Source organism: Ursus maritimus, unplaced genomic scaffold (assembly GCF_017311325.1).
Source record: "Ursus maritimus isolate PB19 unplaced genomic scaffold, ASM1731132v1 scaffold_9, whole genome shotgun sequence".
Taxonomy (NCBI): Eukaryota; Metazoa; Chordata; class Mammalia; order Carnivora; family Ursidae; genus Ursus; species Ursus maritimus.
In genome coordinates this window covers 51,822,760-51,848,787 of record NW_024427107.1, presented here as the reverse complement: position 1 = coordinate 51,848,787, position 26,028 = coordinate 51,822,760, and the positions used below count along the sequence as shown (strand labels likewise).

The 26,028-nt window shown below is 36.2% G+C and overlaps 1 long non-coding RNA gene across 1 annotated transcript in view; it reads right to left on the bottom strand.

Moving 5' to 3' along the window:
• Positions 1–25,547, bottom strand: part of LOC103661553 — a 190,075-nt gene extending 164,528 nt beyond the window's left edge. Inside the window, exons 1-3 of the long non-coding RNA XR_005833678.1 lie at positions 25,485–25,547; positions 19,967–20,086; positions 19,144–19,248 (exon numbers count right to left, since the gene is read on the bottom strand). This is a non-coding gene — a long non-coding RNA (uncharacterized LOC103661553). The remainder of the gene's footprint in view (positions 1–19,143; positions 19,249–19,966; positions 20,087–25,484) is intronic.
• Positions 25,548–26,028: the final 481 nt, after the last annotated feature.

The following is a 26,028-nucleotide window of genomic DNA, read 5'->3' as shown; positions in this document are numbered from 1 at the left end:
TACATTGCTAACTAAAAAGACAGTAAATAAATTAACCAAGAAAGGTAGCACAGATATAAGAGGAAAAAATAATGAATGTGATTGGAGCAACTTGAATGCAAGGTGTCAGAAGTATATCCCAATCTTCTTTGTGCAGTTATAAGCACAGTCTAGGGGCAGAATTATCTTCTAGAGTTTCTTCTGATGTTTTCACTAATCAGTTGCAATTCAACATTTCAGCTGAATTCCTTTTTGTCTTGATAGTTGGTACAATTAATAGTTTAAAAACAAATAATTTTGTAATAATGAAAATTCACTACTGACATGTTATTTTCTTGATTAGCAAAATTTTTAAAAATCCACATTTAAACCAGCTATTTCAAATTAAAAAATATACGCAAATGTTTAAAAATAATCTCTTATTTTCTCAGCTATATGTGACATTTAAACAAAAAGTTAGCTCAACTAGGAAAGGGAGAGATTGAGTTTGACTCTATGTGCAATGATGGTCATTTTTTCCTTGAGGTTTCCAAAACAACAATGTAATAGAGACATCTTTAATAGACAACTTCAAATGCCTTCCGTGTTTCTCAGGGAAATAAAAATGCCAAATGAACTAGCAGAAATTTTTATATATCAGACACAATAAGCAGTAAGAACAGCCTCATTAGGAATTGTTGACTTGGGACCACTCTGCTATTAGAGATTTTTCTTCATTGGCCGAAGGGTTCTTTTGTAGCACCCGTGAGTCAACCTGCTTTAATACATTATTTCCAAAATGAACATAAAGCAGAATTTCCAAAAAAGACTTCAGGGGGAAAAATATCTTGAGGAGGGATGAAGGGTAAGTCGAAAAGCACAATTGGATATGGAACATTTTAGAATCAAGTCTATATGCTCCCAGAAATTTTACATACCAGTGGAAGATTAAGTTTCTTCCTTCTCTTCCTTATTCACTTGAAACTTAGATGACTTAATATAATAATATCATTTAAGCATCTATAAATTCACAGTGCTGATTTAAACCATAATGCTCAATGCTATAAAAATATTCAGAGAAAAAAGTACAAAATATGAAAAGCAATGATTTCCGGTGGCATTTTAAAAGCCCATAAAATCAGAAGCTAGGAAGATGGCAAAGTAAGAGGACCCTAAGCTCACCTCGTCACATGGATACAAGACAACATTCACATCAGGATAAATAACCCAGGAAATGACCAGAAGACAGACAGACAACAAACTCCACAAAGGTAGAGAAGAGGCCACATCAAAGAGGATAGTAAGGGCAGAAACTCAGTGGGCAGCTAAATAGACATTAGCCATCCACTGGGGGAAGAGAGTAGAGGGTACAGATAAGAGAGAGAAACAGAGTATCATACAGGGGAGTCTGTATGGGGAAGATGAATTCCCATAACATTTGGCTTTGAAAGCCAAAGGGGCTGAATTTTATGGGTTCTTACAACCTAGGGACTTAAATTCTGGAATTTTAAAAATCAGCAGGCTCCATTCTTGGAGGACCTAGAGGTTGATCCAGAAGCCAAGTCCCACCCTTAAAGAGACAGCACAACAAACAGCCCAAGGAGATACAGCATAGAAGCAAAAATTTGAAAAATGTCTGTGACATTCAGGAGGCAGAGTTATTTACTCATCTTAGAGCATGTCCCAGAGGAGAAGGGTTCACAGAGGGACTCCTCCAGGAACAAAGGAGCTGGCAAATGCCACTCCCCTTCCCCTATCTCCCAGCATAAACACATGGCCATCTGCAGGACCAACTGCCTAACTTACTTACACCAAGCCCAATCCTATTTACAAGTCATACCAAAAATAATAAACTATCTAGGAATAAGCTTAACCAAAAAGGCAAAAGACCTATACTCTGAAAACTATAAAACACTGATGAGAGAAATTAGAGATGACCCAAAGAAACAGAAAGACATTCCATGCTCAAGTGTTAGAAGAAAAAATATTGTTAAAATGTCCATTCTACCCAAAGCAATCTACATATTTAATGCAATCCCTATTAAAATACCAACAGCATTTTTCACAGAACTAGAACAATCCTAAAATGTGTATGGATCCACAAAAGACCCTGAATAGCTAAAGCAGTCTTGAAAAAGAAAAACAAAACTGGAGTATCACAATTTCTGATTTTAAGTTATATTACAAAGCTGTAGTAATCAAAACAGTATGGTACTGGCACAAAAACAGACACAGAGAACAATGAGTCAAAACAGAAAGCCCAAAAATAAACCCATAATAATATGATCAACTAATCTTCGACAAAGGAGGCAAGGATATACAATGGGAAAAAGACATTCTCTTCAACAAATGGTGTTGGGAAAACTAGACAGCTACACACAAAAGGATGAAACTGGACCACTTTCTTACACCACACACAAATATAAACTCAAAACGGACTAAGAATCTAAATATGAGACCTGAAACCATAAAAATCCTAGAGTAGAGCACAGACAGTAACATCTCTGACATCAGTCATAACAACATCTTTCTAGATATGTATCCTGAGGCAAGAGAAACAAAAACAAAAATAAACTACATAAAGATAAAGAGCTTCTTTTTTTTTTTTTAAGATTTTATTTATTTATTGGACAGAGAGAGACACAGCGAGAGAAGGAACACCACCAGGGGGAGCGGGAGAGGGAGAAGCAGGCTTCCCGCTGAGCAGGGAGCCTGATGCAGGGCTCCATGCAGGGCTCGATCCCAGAACCCTGGGATCATGACCTAAGCCAAAGGCAGACACTTAACGACTGAGCCAGCCAGGCGCCCCTAAAATAGAGAGCTTCTGCACAACAAAGGAAACAACCAACAAAACTAAAAGACAACCTACTGAATGGGAGAAGATACCTCATATGTGGAATTCAAGAAACAAAACAATGAACAAAGGAAATGAGAGAGAGAGAAAGAAACCAAAAAATAGACTCTTAATTACAGAAAACAAACAGGTTACCAGAGGGGAGGTGAAAGAAGGGATGGGTGAAGTAGATGAAGGGGATTAGGAGTACTTATCTTGATGAGCACTGAGTATAACAAAGAACATTTGAATCACGATATTGTACACCTGAAACTAATTTAACATTATATGTTAAACTACACTGGAACTAAAATAATAAAATAAAAAATAAATAAGTAAAAGCCCATAAATTCATTGAAGAGATGAGAATAACAAATATGAAATAGTTAAAACCACCTTTTTGTAAATTAAGTCCTATAGTTACATGCTTTGACACAGTATTATCCAAACTAATGAGAGAGAACTTATATTATCCCTGAGACAGAGTATTTAGAGAAGAAGAGGAATGACATCCCAAACTCTTCAAATAATAGATCCCTCCAAAAAAGTAAAGGGAATTCTCTTGAAAAATTTTGAAATAGACAGTAAAAATCTTTCTCCAACTTTTTCTTTGGATATGAAGTCATTGAAAATCCCTAAGGAAATTCATGATATGGATCCAGGTGGTTGCAGCATTACTAAGAGTAGTAATAGTGGTAGTAGTTAACACAACCATTACTTTAAATCAGTACGATCACCATTCAGTGTTTCATATGTACAAAGTACTGCTTACAATCATTATACGATTAATCCTTACAACAATTTTAGAAGTAGAAATTCTCATTCTCATTTTGCAGATTAAAAAATTGAGGTTTCTCCAGATTGTGCAAAATTTGAAACAACCCCCCTAACTTTAATTTTTCTCAGAAGAAATAAGCTGTAGAAATATATTTATGCAGCTCAGTGGGTAACATTCCAATCATCAATAAACAGTTATTGATTACTAACCATATATATGAATGGTACTATGCTAGGAATTTACATCTCAAGAACAACTTCTTCAGGATGATGGAATCGATAGAATTCATGATGTATCTAAATATCTTGAGTTAAGGACTGGTCAATGAGCAACAGTTTGGGTTTAAATTAGTAACAATTGCAGGAAAATAAAAGAACAGACAGAGGACACAAAAAATTATCCAGAAAATTAAAAACAATTTAATATTTGGACCAGCTATAATAGCATTTGCATAGTCAAAATGACATGAAATACTAAAAATATGATCAAAATTGCAGTATTGACTGTATCAGGAAGATGGGGCTGCAGGAAGGGTGTTTTATGTGGTAGGAAATAGAGGGAGAGAGCTAAATCCTCGTCTTTTATAATGAAAAGTCAATACGTAATGCTTAAAACTGAAAAATCAAGAAAAAACAACACAAGACATCGATGTAATGGCAAAAATTAAATGGACATATGTTAAAAGGATGAAGAAATAGGTGACCTTATAGAATTATTTGACTCTAAGTTATGTGTATACATAATTTGATAAAAATTAAAATGAATAGCTACGAATTATAAACCACAGTGAATTTCTGAGTAAAAGAATAACAAGCTTGTTCTGAATGTCTTAAGAAAATTTTCTGCTGGCATTGCAAAAGAAATGATTAAAGGGAGAGAGGGAAATCAGTTGGGAATATCTTCCCCTAGGCTAAATGGAATATAATAAAGATTTGAACCAAGTTAGTGTCAGTGGGACCAGAAGGAAAGAGGATAATTTAGAAGATAGTTTAGAAATAGAATCATAAGGACTTGGAGATTAACTGAATAAAAAATATGCAGAGGGGGATGTTTGGAACAATTAAAAGGGATGTTTAAGATAATTCAGAGGTTTACAACCAGAGTTGCTAGGCAGAGCTGCTCTCTAAATAGTTTTTCCTATTAATTCTGAATAATAATTTATGTATTATTATGTATTATACGTAAACATATAAAAACATAATGATTTTTATTCTTATCATACATGTAATTATGTATTATATATATATTCTAGAGAGATACTAATCCTTTGTTGGCTATATGTATTGCAAGTCTTCTCAGTGGTTTATCTTTTCCCTTTTTTTTTTTTGTAGTTTCAAGTTTTTACTTAAATTCCAGTTAATTAACATATAGTGTAATATTGGTTTCAAGTGTAGAATTTAGTGATTCATCAATTACATATAACACCTAGTGCTCATTACATCATGTACCCTCTTTAATATCCATCACCATTTAGCCCATCCCCCACCCACCACCTCCTCTCCAGCAACTCTCAGTTTGTTCTCTATAGTTAAGAATCTCTTATGGTTTGCCTCTCTTTTACCTCCTTCCCATATGTTTATCTGTTTTGTTTCTTCAATTCCACATATGAGTGAAATCATATGGTATTTCTCTTTCTCTGACTTATTTCCCTTAGCATAATACTCTCTAACGCCATTGATGTTGTTACAAATGGCCAGATTTCATTTTTTTATGCCTGAGTAATATTCCATTGTATACATACCACACCTTCTTTAATTCATCAGTTGATGGACACTTGGGTTGTTTCCATAGTTTGGCTATTGTAGACTATACTGCTATAAATATTGGGGTGTGTGTATCCCTTTGAATTAGTATTTTTATACTTTTTGGTAAATACTTAGTAGTATAATTGCTGGATTGTAGGGTAGTTCTCTTTTTAACTTTTTGAGGAACCTCCATACTGTTTTCCAGAGTGGCTGCACCCGTTTGCATTCCCACAATGGTGCAAGAGAGCTCCCCTTTGTCCACATCCTCGCCAACACCAGTTGTTGTTTGTGTTGTTGATTTTAGCCATTCTGACATGTGAGGGGATATCTCATTGTAGTTTTGATTTGTATTTCCCTAATGATCAGTGATGCCAAGCACTTTTCATGTGTCTGTTGGCCATGTGTATTTCTTCTTTGGAAAAATATGTATTCATGTCTTCTGCCCATTTTTAAATTGAATTATCTGGTTTTTTGGATGCTGAGTTTTGTAAGTTCTTTACATATTTTGGATACTAACCCTTTATCAGATATGTCACTTGCAAATATCTTCTCTCATTCCGTAGGTTGTCTTTTATTTTTCTTGACTGTTTTCCGTCTGAAAATAGGGCTTTTACTTAATAATATATGAAATAACTCTACACGATAGTACCATATAGATGGGTATTTCCTTCAACAAAACTAAATGGAGATGCTTTATTTTTTGTGTGCAATATAAGGTTAGATGATTTTCCTATCTATAGGGTATTATAGCAAAGAATTATTTCAGATATCACCAAGTAAAAGCCCTATATTCAGATAGAATCATTGGCAAATAGATAAAATCAAGAGCAAATCAATAACTTGCATGTTTAGCCTAAAATTTCATGTCATGAAAATGGTTTGTTCTTAATCCAGTTGGCTAATAGATATGCCTAATCACTCTTATATTTGGGAATGAATAAAATAGTAGTATGAATTAAGAACTAACTTAAATTCAATCACTAGAAACACAAGCTAACTACCTAAGTAAGAGAATGCATTTTTGTTCCTCAACAAAGGAAAACTTATTACTTATATTACACATTTAAAGTTAGAATTAAACAAATTCATCGTGCTAAAGAAGCAGAAATACAACTGCAAAAAGGGCTCAGCCCTTCCCAAAGATTAGAGAGATATATAGTCCAATTTTTCTACTTCCTGAACATAATTATATCCAATTATTTTGCTCACCCTAGATCCACACAAACACAGACTTGGGCATTTTAGTGCCACTGAGCTTTATCCTTAGCACAAACTTTGGGGTGAGACATACCTTTTTCCCCCCTGAATCACTTTTTCTCCCTTAGTTAAACATAAGAAAAAATAAACTATAAGACCTAGCCAGATGCTTCAGTGCTGAAGGAAATTGTTTTGGTATAATCCAAAAAGAGGAAAAAAGAAAATTTGGAAGGCTCAGGCCATTTTAGACCATACCCAGTCTGCTGCATGTAGGCTGTATGGCTCATTTGGCAACTTCCAAAACAGCCAAATGCACCATACAGGTTCAGCATTCAAGTATTAAATATGTGTGGCCTGAATTGCTTCCACCAATTGAGTATCTTATTTTCTGCAATCCAAATCAGCCACAATGTTGAATATCCTTCAAACTAAATCAAACTGAGCACAAAGTTGCCAGGCAAACAAATGGCAGGAGAAGAGGACTCTTAGGTTGAAAGATACAAGAACTAGTTACTAACTCATCAAAAAAGACCCTGGATTGTACTATGTCTTCAATTGATTAAAGTGAATAATCCTAAAAATTCAGCAACCACCATAGCAAATCAGAGACTATTTAGAGATTTAGGAAGAGAAAAATAACCACAGGCAGTTAAAACACTTCGTAAGCTAAGGAGGTCATCTTTCACCATAGGTACAGTCAGATTTTATTTCTTATCTCAGGTTCAGAGGATTTTAGTACTATAAATTCCTTTCTTATTAATATCTTTTGTTCATTGGGAATTTAGATTATTAAAAAGATAGTGCTTTTGGTATATAATGCTTCCTATAAGCAATATAATATATGTTGCAAAACAACATATTTTATTTTTGCCATATCGGGAAGTAAGTTGTCCATGACTTTGAGTTTTGTACGTTGTTTACTCTGCAGTTCTAACCTACAAAAGCTTTCTGCCATGCTACTTTTGAAAGGAAAGTATGAAGATTTTTGGTCTATGTAAAAGTCAAAGATTGGTATTTTTGGATATTGGTACCTCAGGTCCTAAATGTTATTTATATGTTCCAGTTTCCCTTTGGTGTAATTTGTTGCTTTATATTGGTCTATCTAAATTTTTAATGTAAAAAGAAACAGACCTAGATTGAAGTATCAAGAGAAAACATACCCATACTTAAAATGGAAAGGGAACAAAAGCTCCTACTCCCACTTAATAAAAATCCAGATCCTGTTTTGTTATTTGTTCTTTAGAAATGAAGGTCTAATAAGTATAAGATAACATTTAAATGCAATGTACTTACTTCTTTTATTCATTTTCAAAGCAAGTGTCTGATGGAACATTTGTGTTTCTTTTTTTTTTTTTTCCTTCCTGGCCTTTAACCAGCTTGCTATTTTCCAAATGATATTTCATTTCTGGGCTTTGTTACAATGCATAAGATTCTACTACTGGGGGGCGCCTGGGTGGCACAGCGGTTAAGTGCCTGCCTTCGGCTCAGGGCATGATCCCGGCGTTCCAGGATTGAGCCCCACATCAGGCTCCTCTGCTATGAGCCTGCTTCTTCCTCTCCCACTCCCCCTGCTTGTGTTCCCGCTCTCGCTGACTATCTCTATCTCTGTCAAATAAATAAATAAAATCTTAAAAAAAAAAAAAAAAAGATTCTACTACTGGGTATTTATCCATTCCCAAAATTGTAATAAGCCTTAACTTCAATCCCTCACTTTTTGCTCTCCCCTCTCTACATTCCCTCTTTTCCTTAGGAATTACATGGAAATCCATGCTTACATTAGTTCCTGTTTAGCCATTTTCCAAATAGTAATCTTTTGGGTTCACAAAGGTCTTGAAAGAGATTATGATGTTAAACTTAACAGTGGTATCTGTTTCAGCATCTACATTTAAAAATGTTAATAAAAAAAATTTTTTAAATATCCATCTAAAATGGAATACTTGTAGAGCCCAGGAGGGCAAATGCTATAGAAAGAACAGTGATTATCAGAAATCAGAGGAAGGTCCTCCAGATAAAGTCACTGTTGGTTTTTTATAACTCAGCAGATTACTGCTGGTCATCACGAAGATAGTAATCAATACTTAGTTTTAAATATTCTATTTTTGGTCTTTTATTACCTAATTTATGCCCATAATTAGTCACTGTTAAAAGAAAGATGACACAAGAAAGTGCTAGAATACATAGTAACATACATTAATGAGTACAAACATGATAAATGTGCAAATTTGTCTCAAAATGATATCCTTCGATCCATTAGGTCAATCTGTCTGATCAAAATTCTTTAAAAATGCATCAGTATTTCTTGTACCTCAGAAAGCAATGCTAATAAAGTAAACCATACTGACTATTGTATTAAATTTGCCTTTATTTTAACTGGGAATGTAAACCACTAACATCTATGATATATTTGTGGAGGTATACTAGTAAGTAGCAACCTTTTCTCTTAGGTCATCACTTAATAATAAAATATAGTAATTACAAAAACATTTTGCTAAATCACGTCATTACATGCCACAGAAAAATTGGAAAATAATTTTTAGAACTTCTGAGTTTGAAAAATCATATATATTGTGAAGTGATCATCCATCCACAAAGTTTAGGGATTATTACCAACATCAGTAGTTCCCAAATGTATTCCTCAGAACAGTACTTTATGGAATTTTTTAATTTTAAGAATAATGCCTTTATTGTTTTAGGGAAAAAAAGGATGGCGGGAGGACTTAAGAAGGCAGAGGAGTAGGGGACCCCTTTTTCATCCGGTCCCCTGAGTCGAGTTGGATAGGCACCAGACCAGCCTGAACAACCACGGAATCAGCCTGAGATGCAGGAAGATACATCTGGATCTCTACAAGTGAACATCTCCAGTGCTGAGTATTGAGGTACAAAGAGGGGAGCCGTGAAACTGCGCACAGATATCAGAAGATAAATGGAAGGGGGAGAGAGCCGCCACGTTTGGGCGCTGGGAAGCGGTAGCCACCTGCATGGGGGAGTGGGCGGACTCGCAGACCGGCACCCACGAGAGAGCAGACTGAGACCGTGATCCGGGAACATGCACCACCAGACTGAAATGGAGCTCCGGTGCGCTCACTGGAACCAGACTGAGACTGGGAGCTCCAGGAGTTCACGGGGGCGTCTGGCGGCTGGCGCGCTGGGAGCCTGCTTCTTCCTCTCCCACTCCCCTGCTTCTGTTCCCTCTCTCGCTGGTTGGCTGCCACATAAATAAATAAATAAAATCTTTAAAGAAGAAGCCCACATCCCTAAGATCCCTATAAAACAAGGGGCACGGCCTGGGACCCAGTCAATAATTTGGGCTCTGGAAACCCCGCAACCTCTCTTCATCAGAATGACAAGAAGGAGAAGCCCCCCCCAGCAAAGAAAAGACAGTGATTCTGTGGCCTCTGCCACAGAAATAATGGATATGGATGTAACCAAATTATCAGAAATGGAATTCAGAGTAACGATGGTCAAAATGATGAGTAGAATTGAAAAAACTATTAACGAAAAGGTTACTGAGAATATAGAATCCCTAAGGACAGAAATGAGAGCGAATCTGACAGAAATTAAAAATTCTATGAGCCAAATGCAGGCAAAACTAGAGGCTCTGACGGCCAGGGTCGCAGAAGCAGAGGAACGGGTTAGTGAATTGGAGGATGGGTTAATAGAGGAAAAAATGAAAATAGAAGATGGTCTTAAAAAAATCCACGCCCACGAATGTAGGTTACGGGAGATTACTGACTCAATGAAACGATCCAATGTTAGAATCATCGGCATCCCCGAGGGGGTGGAGAAAAACAGAGGTCTAGAAGAGATATTTGAACAAATTGTAGCTGAAAACTTCCCTAATCTAGCAAGGGAAACAAACATTCGTGTCCAAGAGGCAGAGAGGACCCCTCCCAAGCTCAACCACGACAAACCTACGCCACGTCACGTCATAGTGCAATTCGCAAATATTAGATGCAAGGATACAGTATTGAAAGCGGCCAGGGCAAAGAAATTTCTCACGTACCAAGGCAAAAGCATCAGAATTACGTCAGACCTGTCTACACAGACCTGGAATGAGAGAAAGGGTTGGGGGAGCATATTTAAAGCTCTTTCAGAGAAAAACATGCAGCCAAGGATCCTTTATCCAGCAAGGCTGTCATTCAGAATTGATGGAGAAATAAAGACATTTCAGAATCGCCAGTCACTAACCAATTTTGTAACCACGAAACCAGCCCTACAGGAGATATTACGGGGGGTTCTATAAAAGTAAAAAGGCCCCAAGAGTGATACAGAACAGAAAGTCACAGCCAATACAAACAAAGACTTTACTGGCAACATGGCAACATTAAAATCATATCTCTCAGTAATCAGTCTTAATGTAAATGGTTTGAACCATCCCATAAAACGCCACAGGGTTGCAGATTGGATAAAAAGAAATGACCCATCCATTTGCTGTCTACAAGAGACTCATTTCGAACCCAAAGATGCATTCAGACTGAGAGTAAGGGGATGGAGTACCATCTTTCACGCAAATGGACCTCAAAAGAAAGCTGGGGTAGCAATTCTCATATCAGATAAATTGGATTTTAAACTACAGACTATAGTTAGAGATGCAGAAGGGCACTATATTATTCTTAAGGGAAGTATTCAACAAGTGGATATGACAATTATAAATATATATGCCCCCAACAGGGGAGCAGCAAGATACACAAGCCAACTCTTAACCAGAATAAAGAGACATATAAATAAAAATACATTAATAGTAGGGGACCTCAACACTCCACTCTCAGAAATAGACAGAACACCCTGGCAAAAACTAAGCAAAGAATCAAAGGCTTTGAATGCCATACTCGACGAGTTGGACCTCATAGATATATATAGAACACTACACCCCAGAACCAAAGAATACTCATTCTATTCTAATGCCCATGGAACATTCTCAAGAATAGACCATGTTCTGGGACACAAAACAGGTCTCAACCGATACCAAAAGATTGAAATTATCCCCTGCATATTCTCAGACCACAACGCTCTGAAATTGGAACTCAACCACAAGGAAAAATTTGGAAGAAACTCAAACACTTGGAGACTAAGAACCATCCTGCTCAGGAATGACTCGATAAACCAGGAAATCAAAAATCAAATTAAACAATTTATGGAGACCAATGAGAATGAAAATACAACAGTCCAAAACCTATGGGATACTGCAAAGGCAGTCCTAAGGGGGAAATACATAGCCATCCAAGCCTCACTCAAAAGAATAGAAAAATCTAAAATGCAGTTTTTATATTCTCACCTCAAGAAGCTGGAACAGCAACAGAGGGACAGGCCTAATCCACGCACGAGGAAGCAGTTGACCAAAATTAGAGCTGAAATCAATCAAGCAGAAACCAGAAGTACAGTAGAGCAGATCAACAGGACTAGAAGCTGGTTCTTTGAGAGAATCAATAAAATTGACAGACCACTGGCAAGACTTATCCAAAAGAAAAGAGAAAGGACCCAGATTATTAAAATTATGAATGAAAAAGGAGAGGTCACGACGAACACCATTGAAATTGGAAGGATTATTAGAAATTTTTATCAACAGCTATATGCCAATAAACTAAGCAATCTGGAAGAGATGGAATCCTTCCTGGAAACCTATAAACTACCAAGATTGAAACCGGAAGAAATTGATTCCTTAAACAGGCCAATTAATTATGAAGAAATTGAGTCAGTGATAAACAACCTTCCAAATAACAAAACTCCAGGCCCGGACGGTTTTCCTGGGGAATTCTACCAAACATTCAAAGAAGAAATAATACCTATTCTCCTAAAGCTATTTCAAAAAATAGAAACAGAAGGAAAGCTACCAAACTCATTCTATGAGGCCAATATTACCTTGATCCCCAAACCAGGCAAAGACCCCCTCAAAAAGGAGAATTACAGACCGATTTCCCTAATGAATATGGACGCCAAAATCCTCAACAAGATACTTGCTAATAGAATCCAACAGTACATTAAAAGGATTATCCATCACGATCAAGTGGGATTCATACCTGGGATGCAAGCGTGGTTCAATATTCGCAAATCAATCAGCGTGATACATCATATCAACAAGAAAAGACTCAGGAACCATATGATCCTCTCAATCGATGCCGAAAAAGCATTTGACAAAATACAGCATCCTTTCCTGATTAAAACCCTTCAGAGTGTAGGAATAGAAGGTACATTTCTCAATCTCATAAAAGCCATCTATGAAAAGCCTACTGCAAATATTATTCTCAATGGGGAAAAGCTGGAAGCCTTTCCCTTAAGATCAGGAACACGACAAGGATGCCCACTCTCGCCACTATTATTCAACATAGTACTAGAAGTCCTTGCAACAGCAATCAGACGACAAAAAGGGATCAAAGGTATTCAAATTGGCAAAGAAGAAGTCAAAATGTCTCTCTTTGCAGATGACATGATACTCTATATGGAAAACCCAAAAGAAGCCACTCCCAAACTATTAGAAGTTATAGAGCAATTCAGTAACGTGGCAGGATACAAAATAAATGCTCAGAAATCAGTTGCATTTCTATACACGAATAACGAGACCGAAGAAAGAGAAATTAGGGAATCCATCCCATTTACAATAGCACCAAAAACCATACGTTACCTTGGAATTAACTTAACCAGAGACGTAAAGGACCTATATTCTAGAAACTATAAATCACTCTTGAAAGACAAAGAGGAAGACACAAAAAGATGGAAAAATATTCCATGCTCATGGATCGGAAGAATTAACATAGTTAAAATGTCCATGCTACCCAGAGCAATCTACACTTTCAATGCTATCCCGATCAAAATACCAAGGACATTTTTCAAAGAACTGGAACAAACAGTCCTTAAATTTGTATGGAAACAGAAAAGGCCCCAAATCTCCAAGGAACTGTTGAAAAGGATAAACAAAGCTGAGGGCATCACAATGCCAGATTTTGAGCTGTACTACAAAGCTGTGATAACAATGACAGTATGGTACTGGCACAAAAACAGACACATAGACCAATGGAACAGAATAGAGACCCCAGAAATGGACCCTTGCTCTTTGGGCAACTAATATTTGATAAAGCAGGAAAAAACATCCGGTGGGAAAAAGACAGTCTCTTCAATAAATGGTGCTGGGAAAATTGGACAGCTACATGCAAAAGAATGAAACTTGACCACTCTCTCACACCATACACAAAAATAAACTCCAAATGGATGAAAGACCTCGATGTGAGACAGGAATCCATCAAAATTCTGGAGGACAACATAGGCAACAACCTCAACGACATTGGCCAAAGCAACCTTTTTCATGACACATCTCCAAAGGCAAGAGAAACAAAAGAAAAAATGAAGTTGTGGGGCTTCATCAAGATTAAAAGTTTCTGCACAGCCAAGGAAACAGTCAGAAAAACTAAGAGGCAGCCCACGGAATGGGAGAATATATTTGCAAATGACACTACAGATAAAGGACTGGTATCCAAGATCTACAAAGAACTTCTCAAACTCAATACACGAGAAACAAATAAACAAATCAAAAAATGGGCAGAAGATATGAACAGACACTTTTCCAATGAGGACATACAAATGGCTAACAGACACATGAAAAAATGTTCAAAATCATTAGCCATCAAGGAAATTCAAATCAAAACCACACTAAGATACCACCTTATGCCAGTTAGAATGGCAAAAATCAACAAGACAAGAAAGAATTGCTGGAGAGGTTGTGAAGAAAGGGGATCCCTCCTACATTGTTGGTGGGAATGCAAGTTGGTACAGCCACTCTGGAAAACAGTGTGGAGGTCCCTTAAAAAGTTAAAAATTGAGCTACCCTATGACCCAGCCATTGCACTACTGGGTATTTACCCCAAAGATACAGACGTAGTGAAGAGAAGGGCCATATGCACCCCAATGTTCATAGCAGCAATGTCCACAATAGCTAAATCGTGGAAGGAGCCGAGATGCCCTTCAACAGATGACCGGATTAAGAAGTTGTGGTCCATATATACAATGGAATATTACTCAGCTATCAGAAAGAACGAGTTCTCAACATTTGCTACAACATGGACGGCACTGGAGGAGATAATGCTAAGTGAAATAAGTCAAGCAGAGAAAGACAATTATCATATGATTTCTCTCATCTATGGAACATAAGAACTAGGAAGATCGGTAGGGGAAGAAAGGGATAAAGAAAGGGGGTAATCAGAAGGGGGAATGAAGCATGAGAGACTCTGGACTCTGAGAAACAAACTGAGGGCTTCAGAGGGGAGGTGGTGGGGGAATGGGATAGACTGGTGATGGGTAGTAAGGAGGGCACGTGTTGCATGGTGCACTGGGTGTTATACGCAACTAATGAATCATCAAATTTTACATCAGAAACCAGGGATGTTCTGTATGGTGACTAACATAATATAATAAAAATACATTAAAAAAAAAAAAGGATGCACATTTAGTTTAGAAAGTACACTGGAAAGTGCCAGGAAGAAGGTAAAAGAGACTACCAATATTCCATCACCCAAAAGTAATCACTGCCAACTCTTATTGAACATCTTTACAAATATGTACAAGTTGCAAAAAAGTACTTCAGATAGGCAGATATATATACTTTCAGGAAAAAATAGAATAATTATGATTATTTTTAATTAATTTTTTAAATAAATAGAAGGCATTACTGAAATTCAGATAAAAGTTTAACCTCCACAGAGGATTACTACATAAAAGAACTCTCTAAAGGTAAGAGGAAAATTATAAAAATCTTTGCTGTCACTGTTTTACCTTTAAACTGGCTCCTTGCAATGAAAGATTCAAGTATCACATTTTTCCTTGTACCTAATCTCCACCTTACCCTGATTTTTATTATATTTTTCTCTTTAGATCATCAAAGCTTACATTTATACTTTGTTCATTTATATTTTGTAATAATAATCCCCAGTTGTCTTAGTTCTATATTTAAATAGGAATAATGAAGATACTACACCACAGGTATTTAAGATTAAATGAGAATTACACAGAAATACCTTATAAAGTATAAAGTACCAGAGAAATATTTGTTCTAAAAATGAATACTTCCCAGCATTCTTTCTCTATACTCACTCTTCTAAATTCTCATCTTAGAGAAAACAGTTTACTCACTGTACCACTAGAAGGTTATTTTGTCTTCTCAAAGACTGATGCATATATTGCTGCCCCTACCTTGAATCTAAACTATCATCCAACTTTCAGTATCAAGACTAAGTCTCTCCCCCTCCTCAAGGTCTACAGAACTTTTGACCTGCAGGGACACTTTCATCTAAAGCTGTACAACACTAACATATTAAATCACTAGGCAATAAGAATTACACTTATATTGTCCTACTGGACAGTTATTTGATGTTTACACTAACAGAACTTTCATTCTTATATTCTGTCTTTTGAACTAAATTGTAAGCTCTACAAGGGCAAGATCTCAGATTTTTGTCTCCATGTGCCTTCTGCTTTATACATACTGGCAACACCAGTGCATCCACTTCATATGCTCCCACAGACCAGGGAATATAATTGTGCAACATAGTGGAGGTATACACAAAGTTTTACGAGAACTTAGTAGATATTTTTCTAAACTTTGCCTCAGAGACTGCCAGTATTCAAAAAATAAAATGAAATACATAACTACAATGAACATAATCTATAATAAATCTACAAATTGCAATGAATATAATTTAATATGTCAACATTAAGGAGTTAATTCTTATTTTTTTACATGAAGAATCAATAAGAAGGTGCTTCTGTGTTTTTAATATTAAGAAGGTACTTCTTGGGATACCTGAAAATCTTTATAAATGTTAAATATCACAGGTTTATGTGGTAGATGTAGATGGTTTAGAACACTGGCTTGTGAGCTAAATGTGTACTGACTCTAAAATATATACTGAAAGTTGTTTTTAAAAAGAAGTCTCAGAAATTAACGAGTTTAAATTTATTTTCTATTTTGTTTATCTTATAAAAATTGAGGGAAGAACTTACTTAATCAGCTCATTTAGATTTTCACTTGTTTTAAGTAGATAAGAGCTTATATAATGATATTAATATTAATGATGTTTATTCTTTGACCAAAATAAACAAAACAAGTATCATTCTACATAGGCTAATTTTCCATATTAAAATTCCACCTGAAAAGTATCATGTCAACTAATAAGACATAATATTTAGTTTTTAACTTTTGGATTTTCATATTATTATACAAGTTTATTATCGTCAAACACAGTCAGTTATAGGAGAAGTAACTATGGCACACAACAGAAGTTACATTTGGTGTTCTTGGAATATATGGGTCCAAGTAACAAGAGGCTACTGCTTCACTGCCAAGAAGTCAAGTTTAATTTGCTTTCTTTTTCTCTCCCTTTTCAACTGGCCAAAATACAAGTTCCACTGCAAATGCAACAACCAGCAAACACAGATGCCATCATAAATACATAATGCTGCCAAGTAGGAAACCCCACATTGACGGATAACAGAAGTCCCCATAGCAACTGGAAGATATTCTGGGCAGCATTAAAGTCTTGAAGCTATACTGTAAATAAAATGCATGCATCCCTTATAACTGAAATATAAATGTGTTCAGTTTGTACCACTGACATTAACTATTTACTATTACACAATGGGTGATTTTCCTGTCTGGTTCATATTCTTAGTGGGTTAAGAAATTTTTATAAATTTTTCATTCTGAACTTCTGCAATACATAACTGCTATCAAGGAAGGCCAGCTGTGCCTTAAGTAAAATTGGCCATATGTTAAAACAAGAACAAAAACAAAACTAAAAAAAAAAAGAAAATTGCTAACAAAAATCACAGTCTTATAACTCAATTTGAGTGCTAAACTTTAGCAGCTGAATGACACTCCTCACCAACATCAGTGGCTTGGAGACAAAATATGAAATCAACAAATATTTATAAGCATCCACTGTGCAACAATGTATGTCAGATTCTATGGGGAAAGGAAATTGAAGACAAGACCTCAATTCTGCAGGAATGTTTTCCTATAGTTTGTAGAAATCACTTATCTAGGACAGTAATAAGTCAAAGCAGTATTTCACCAGAAAATCTGATCCTTTGTAGGATATTATAAGAAACATCATTTGCCCACAATTGTTCTAAAGTCTGAACTCAACAAAGCAAAAATTTCAAGCATCATATATCAACAGATACAAAAACTAGGAAAGGATCGTTTAGAGCTGAGATAAGATAGAGGTTCATGATCTCTCCAAACAGCTTTGGTTTTAAATCTAAAATATTTTGCATTGATTTTTATAAAAATCTTTCCCCATCACATTCATTGTGAAATGTCAATGCTGGAAAGTGACATCACCAAGATGGCAGAGTAGGAGACCCCAGCTTCCATCTCCCCACAAAGATCAACAATTAGGCAGCTGTTCATGAAAAAAAATCAGCTTTGGGAGAGCTCACGAATCTACTTCAGAAATTTAGCAACCATAATAGAATAAAAAACTTGAGAATAGCTACACAAAAAGGAAAGAAAAAACAACTTCATTTTGCCTGCCTCATCTCCTCAGGCTTGCACTGCTCCTTGCCAAAAGGGAACTTATCAACTAGATAAGTTTCCCTCACTGGGAAAGGGAGAACAGGGTGAGTGATCAGCTTCGCCAACTTTTCAGGGCACTGTATGAAAAATCCACTTCAGCTTTACCCCACTGAGACTCCGGCAAAGCTGCAATGTAGAGCTATGGCAAGAAACAAGGAAGAAGGACAGGGACTATCAGCCAGACAGTGGGAGTGACCATGGCTCCTTGTGACCTCCTCTGCAAAGGACCCTGGGAGTTTCTGCCACTGTCACATAGGTTGACCCACGGATTTCACTGATTTTCACCCAATAGGTTTCCATGTTTACAGAAGCCAGATACCTGAGTTCCTCTGTCCACTTTGACATTCTCTCCCTCCTAGAGCCTGGGATCCACACTGGCACCCTGCTGGGGCCTCTAATGCTGCAAGATTGCAAGATGCCAGCCTAGACACCTACAGCTGACCCCCATCACCATGCAGGTGCTCAGGTAACTCCTCCAGCTGTGCTCCTGCACACCTCCAGCCTGCCTCCATCACCAACCTCCATGGCAATATGTACAGCAGAGACAAGACCGTGCAGCCATGGGAGTTCCCACTGATACCCAGGGCCTCCACAGCCACCAGTGCATCCACACTTCGCCTTGGCCCTTGCTGCTTCCCCTGACCCCTGACACTATGTGTGTGTCTGCAACCAGCCCCTCTCACTACACTGGAGCCTGCAGTTGGTGCCCAGAGCCAAAGGTGTGTATACCACTAGCTCTAACCACTACCACTATCTGCTCTGGTCCCTAGCCACTGGACGCAGAAGTGCTGCTGAGGAACCAGAAGCCTTTGCAGCCAATGCAGATTCCCCACAGTGCTTATCAAGGACCACATAGTTGTAGATGGTATGGACTCCAGCAGGCCGAGCCACTGAAAATCATGCCCCAAAGGGCTCAGAGCCACCACACATACCTGCACTTGGTAACCTAAACCAATAGTTCCCATATCACATTCCAGCATGCCCCCCAACACAGGTAAAGGTCTTTCCTTACCAATGTCAGTCCATTAAGTCTGGAAGGGGTGACTCCTTCAATTTTATAGACACTTACGCAAGGCTACTGGGATCATGAAGAATCAGGGAAACATGACACCATCAAAGGAACACAGTAAATTTCCAGTTTACGATGCCAAAGAAATGGAGATCCAGGAATTGCCTGAAAAGGAATTCAAAGTAATTGTTATAAAGATGCTCATAAAGCTACAAAAAATATATAGACAATTAATAAAATCAAGAAAGTTACATAAAAACAAAATGAGAAATTTCAACAAAGAGATAGAAAACATAAAAAAGAATCAAAGACGAATTTTGGAAATGTAAAATACAATAGCTGCACTGAGGATGTCTATAAAAGCTTCAACAGGAGATTGTACCAACCTAGCAAAAGAAATAAAGAGTAAACTCAAAGACAGATCATTTAAAATTATCCAGTCACATAAGGAAAAGTAAAAAATGAAAAAGGATGAAGAAAGCCTACAATATCATGAAACACCATTAAGGGAAACAATTTATACATCAATGAAGTCCCAAAGGAGAAAAGAGCGGGAGAAGGAGGAGAATGTTTATGTAAAGAAATAATGTCTGAGAACTTCCCAAAACTGGGGGCAGATTTAGCAATGAAAATTCATGAAGCTAATAGGTCTCCCCAAATTTCAATCCAAAACAATCCTCTCAAGATACATCATAATAAAACTGTCAAAAATCAAAAACAAAGAGAATTTTTAAAGCATAGGAGGGAAATAATTTCCCTCACACAAGGGAATCCCTATTAGGCTATCAGTGGTTTTCTCAGCAGAGAACTTGCAGGCCTGGAGAATGTGAATGATATATTCAAAGTGCTGAAAGGTAAAAACTGCCAACAAAGAATACGTTACCTGGCAAAGTTGTCCTTTAGAGATGAAGGCTAGATAAACACCTTCCCAAGAAACCAAAGCTGTGGGGACTCATCACCACCAGAACTGCCTTCTAAGAAAAACTGAAAGGTGTTCTTCTAGCTGAAACAAAAGGACACTACTTAGTAATATGAAAACACATGAAAATATATAATAAACTGGTAAAGATAAGTTTATAGTCAGATTTGAAACATTCTAATACTGTAATATGCTGTTGTGGTAACCACTTAAGTCTATGATATATGTTAAAGAAAAAAGTATTAAATATAGCTGTAGGTACAAAAAATTTGTTCATAGATACACAGTATAAAAAGATATAAATTGTGACTTAAAAAATATATGTGAGAGGAAGAAGGAAAAGGGTAGAGTTTTTATATACAACCTAAGTTAAGTTGCTATCAGCTTAAAATAGACTTATATCTACAAGATGTTTTATGTAAGCCTGAGGATAAGCATAAAACAAAAACCTATAGTAGATACATATAACATAAAAAGAAGGGAATCAAAGGACACCACTATGGAAAATCATTAATTCGTGAAGGAAGACGACAAGAGAAGAAAGAAACAAAGGAACTACAAAAGAGCCAGAAAACAATTTTAAAAAGGTGGCAATAGTAAGTCCTCAGCTATCTATAATTTCTTTAAATGTAAATGAATTAAATTTTCCAAACAAAAAGCATAGGGTGGCTAAATTATTTAAAAAAAAAAAAACAAGACCCAACTATAGGATTCCTATAAGAGACACAATTCAACTTCAAGAACACACAGAGGCTCAAAGCGAAAGGACAGAAAAAGATATGTCATGCAAATGGAATCCAAAAAAGAGCAGGTGTACCTACATTTATATCAGACAAAACAGACCTCAAGTCAAAAAATGTAACAGGAAACCAAGAAGGTTATTGTATTATGATAAAAGGATTAATTCATCAAAAATATACAATTACAAATATATATATGTACCCCACATCAGAGTACCTAAATATAAGCAACTACTAACAGATCTGAAGGTTATAATAAACCAGAACACATAATAATAGGGAACTTCAATATCCCACTTTCAACAATGGGTAGACCATGCAAAATATTAGTAAGGAAACACTTAACTTCAGTCGTACTTCAGACCAAAACAACATAACAGAAATATACATTCCATTCAACAACAGCAGAACACATATTGTTCTCAGGTGCACATGAAACATTCTCCAGACTAGACCTATATGTTAGGTCATAAAACAAATCTTAGCAAATTTAGAAGATTGAAATCATACCAAGAATTCCTTCCAAATACAATAATATGACACTAGAAATAAGGAACAGGAGAAAAGCTGGAAAATTCACAAATACATGAAAATTAAACACACTCCTGAATAACCAATGAGTCAAAGATAAAATCAAAGAGAAACTAGAAAATATTTTGAAACAAATGATATTGGAAACACAACCTACCAAAATGTATGAGATGCAGAAAAAGCAGTGCTAAAAGGAGCTTAACTTTACACCTTAAGGAACTAGAAGAAGGGGGCAAGCGCCTGGGTGGCTCAGGCGGTTAAGCATCTGCCTTCAGCTCAGGTCATGATCCCAGGGTCCTGGAATCCAGCCCCACATCAGGCTCTGTTAGGCGGGAGTCTCCCTCTGCCCCTCCCCCTCACTCATGCACACATGCACGTTCTCTCTCTGAAATAAGTAAAATAAATAAATAAAACTAGAAAAAGTAGTTATAAAACTAAGCCCAAAGTTAGCAGAAGTAAGAAGATAACAAAGATGTACAGAAATGGAAGATCAATAGAGAAATAGAATAGAGAATATAGAAATAGAGAAATGAAATAAGAGAATAGAAAAACAGGGGCACCTGGGTGGTTCAATCAGTTAAGTGTCTGACTCTTGATTTCAGCTAAGGTCATGATCTCAGGATGGTGAGATCAACCCCGAGTCTCTCCTTCTCCCTCTGACCCTCCCCACGACTCATGTGCACACACGTGCTCTCTCTCTGAAAAAAAAAAAAAAAAAAGACAGAATAGAAAAACAATCAAAAAGATCAACAAAATGAAGAGTTGGTTTTGTGAAAAGACAAACAAAATTCACAAACCTGTACGCAGACTTACCAAGAAGAAAAGGACTCAAGTAAATAAAACCATAAATGAAAGAAGAGACATTACAACTGACACCAGAGAAATACAAAGAATCATAAGAGACTACCATGGACAATCATACACTAACAAATGGGACAACCTAGAAGAAATGGATAAATTCCTAGAAACATACAACCTATTAGAACTAAATCATGACTAGAAAATCATAACAGATCACAATTACCAGCAGGAAGATTGACTCGGTAATCAAAAACCTCCCAACAAAGAAAAGTCCACGACCATACGGCTTCACTAGTGAATTCTGGCAAACATTTAAGTAATTAATCCTGATACTCTCAAACTCTTCCAAAAATCTGAAGAAGAGAGAACATACCCAAATCCATTTTACAAAGCCAGCACTATTTTGATACCAAAGCCAGAAAAGGATACCACAAGAAAAGAAAACTATAGGCCAGTATCCCTGATGAATACTAGCAAAATACTAGCAACTGAATTCAAAAGCATGTTAAAAGGACCATATACCATAATTAAGTGGAATTTATCCCTAGAATGCAAAGATAGTTAAATGCAAATCAATCAATATGATAAACCACATTAATGTACTAGAGGACAAAAATCACATGATCATCTTAATAGACGCAGACAAAAAGCACTGAACAAAAATCAAAATTCTTTCATGATAAAAACTCTCAACAAGTAAGGTATCAAAACCACATTGAGATACCACCTTACACCAATTAGAATGGCCAAAATTAACAAGGCAGGAAACTACAAATTTTGGAGAGGATGTGGAGAAAGGGGTTACCCTCCTACACTGTTGGTGGGAATGCAAACTGGTGCAGCCACTCTGGAAAACAGTATGGAGGTTCCTCAAAAAGTTAAAAATAGAGTTACCCTATGACCCAGCAATTGCACTACTAGGTATTTACCCCAAAGATACAAAGGTAGTGAAAAGAAGGGGCACATGCACCCCAATGTTCATAGCAGCAATGTCCACAATAGCCAAACTGTGGAAGGTGCCAAGATGCCCTTCAACAGACGAATGGATAAAGAAGATGTGATCCATATATACAACGGAATATCACTCAGCCTTCAGAAAGGATGAATACCCACCATTTGCATCAACATGGATGGAACTGGAGGGGATTATGCTAAGTGAAATAAGTCAAGCAGAGAAAGACAATTATCATATGGTTTCACTTATATGTGGAACATAAGGAATAGCATGGAGGACATTAGAAGAAGGAAGGGGAAATGAAGGGGCTGAAATCAGAGGGGGAGACGAATCATGAGATACTATGGACTCTGGGAAACAAACTGAGGGTTTCAGAGGGGAGGGGAGTGGGGGGATGGATTAGCATGGTGATAGGTATTAAGGAGGGCATGTATTGCAATGAGCACTGGGTGTTGTATGTAAACAATGAAGCATGGAACATTACATCAAAAACTAATGAAGTACTGTATGGTGACTAACATAATAAAAAATAAATAAATAAAAGTTAAAAAAAAAAAAAGTAGGGTATAGAAGGAATATACCTCACATAATAAAGGCCATACCTGACAAACACACATATAACACTATACTCAGCAGTGAAAGACTGAAAACTTTCCCACTAAAATCAGGAACAAGACAAGGGTGCCCACTCTAACCACTGCTATTCAACAAAGTACTGAAATTTCCCTGGCGTCAGCATTGGCAATGAATTTTTTGGATATGACACCAAAGAGACAAGCAACAAAAGCAAAAAATCAACAAGTGAGACTACATCAAACTAAAAAACTTCTGCACAGCAAAACAACAAAATAAAAAGGCAGCCTAAAAAATGAGAGAAAATATTTGTAAACCATTTATCTGATAAGGGGTTTATACCTAAATTATATAGGTACCTCATACAACTCAATAGCAAAAAAATTTTAAAAAATTAAAAATGGGCAAAGAATTTGAATTTTCCTAAAGAAGACATACCTATGGCCACCAAGTACATGAAAAGGTGCTCAATATCACTAATCATCAGGGAAATGCAAAGCAAAACCACAGTGAGATACCACCTTATACCTGTTAGAATGGCTATCATCAAAATACCAGAAATAATAAATGCTGGAGATGATGTGGCAGAACAGGAACCCTAGTGCCCTACCGGCAGAAATGTAAATTGGTACAGCCATTATGGAAAACAACATGGAGATCCCTTTAAAAATTAAAAATAGAACTATATGATCCATCAATTCTACTTCTGAGTATATATCCAAAAGAAATGAAATTACTATCTTGAAGAGATATTTGCACTCCCACATTCACTGCAGCATTAGTCATAATAGCCAAGACATGGAAAGAACCTAAGTGTCCACTGATGAATGAATGGATAAAGAAAATGTGGTATGTATATATAATTCAGCTATAAAAAAGAAGATCCTGTCTTTTGTGATAACATAGATGGACCCTGAGGACATTATGCTAAGTGAAATAAGTCAGAGAAAGACAAATATTGTATGATTTCATTTACATGTGGAATCTAAAAATGTCAAACTCACTGAAACAGAGAGTAGACTGACAATTACCAGGCCTAGAGGTTGGGGAAAATGGGAAGATATTGGTCAAAGGGCACAGACTTTGAATTATAAGATGAGTAAGTCCTAGGGATCTAACATGCAGCATGTATATAATATGTACTGTATACCTGAAAGTTGCTAGGAGAATAAATCTTAAATGTTTTCTTCATAACAATGACAAAATGATAATTATATGAGGTGAAGGATTATTAATTAATCTTATTATGGTATGCACTTTGCAATGTCTGCATGCACCAAATCATTACACCATGCACCTTAAACTTACACAATGTTATATGTCACTTACATTTCAATAAAGCTGGGGAAAAAAGAAAAAAATAATGCTTTTTAACATTGCCTAGTTGAAGAAACCTATAAGCCTCAACATCTTACAGTGTTTTGTGAATAAATTTTAAAACTTGTTCTTTTATATGCTTCCTGCCCCACCTGAAAAACCATAAGAAACCAAATAAAAGGTTCTTTCCACTCACATTTTATTAGCATTTGAAAAACCTTACCTACTTGTATGTTCAGACCTCTAACATCAAATCTTACTCAATGGCTGTGTCTTCTAAAATTATATGTAAAAAAATTCATTGAACACACCAATATTAATTTTTACTGTTTGTGTACGTATAAGTCATTATTTATAATATCTCTCAAATATTTCCATAATTATTTTAGTTGGTAATAACATATTAAAATCGGCCCTACTGTCATTGAACCAGGTTTTAAAAAGTGTGATTCCTGAACTTGATTTGCCATACATCTCAAGAGGGCTTATTAAGTAAACTGCTTTTCTGAAACTATTAACAAAAATATTCTTATATACAGCAATATTAAGTCATATGTAGAGGCACCTGGGTGGCTCTGTTAGTTAAGTGTCCGACTCTTGATTTCAGTTCAGGCTTGATCTCAGGATCATGAGTTCGAGCCCCAGGCTGGGCTCCACATTGGGAAGGCAGCCTACTTAAAAAAAAAAAAAAAAAAAGAAAAAAGCCACATGTAAAAACAAAGTATATGAAAAAATCCACAATTATATTATTTAGTTTGATTTTGATTAAGGTATGCCTACTTTGGGGTTTAAAATAACATTAAATCAGCCCAATAGTTTTGTACTTTAAAAATTGTAAAATTTACTCTAGGTGGCGTACTTCTATAAGCTTGTTGGAGGAAAAAAAATAATTGAAAATCAAGGTTTTTCATTTCCGATCAATAACTACTAAAAATATGAATTCCAATATTAGCTCACACACATTTGAGATCTGTTAATAGAAAATTCAGTGCAAATTTAAAGTTACTAAGCTAAATTAGGATATAATTATTAACACAAAATACTCCATTATGATTCTATTTAGACTAGTAAATACTTCTTGTAGAAAAATCTTGAGAAATCTCAAGCAG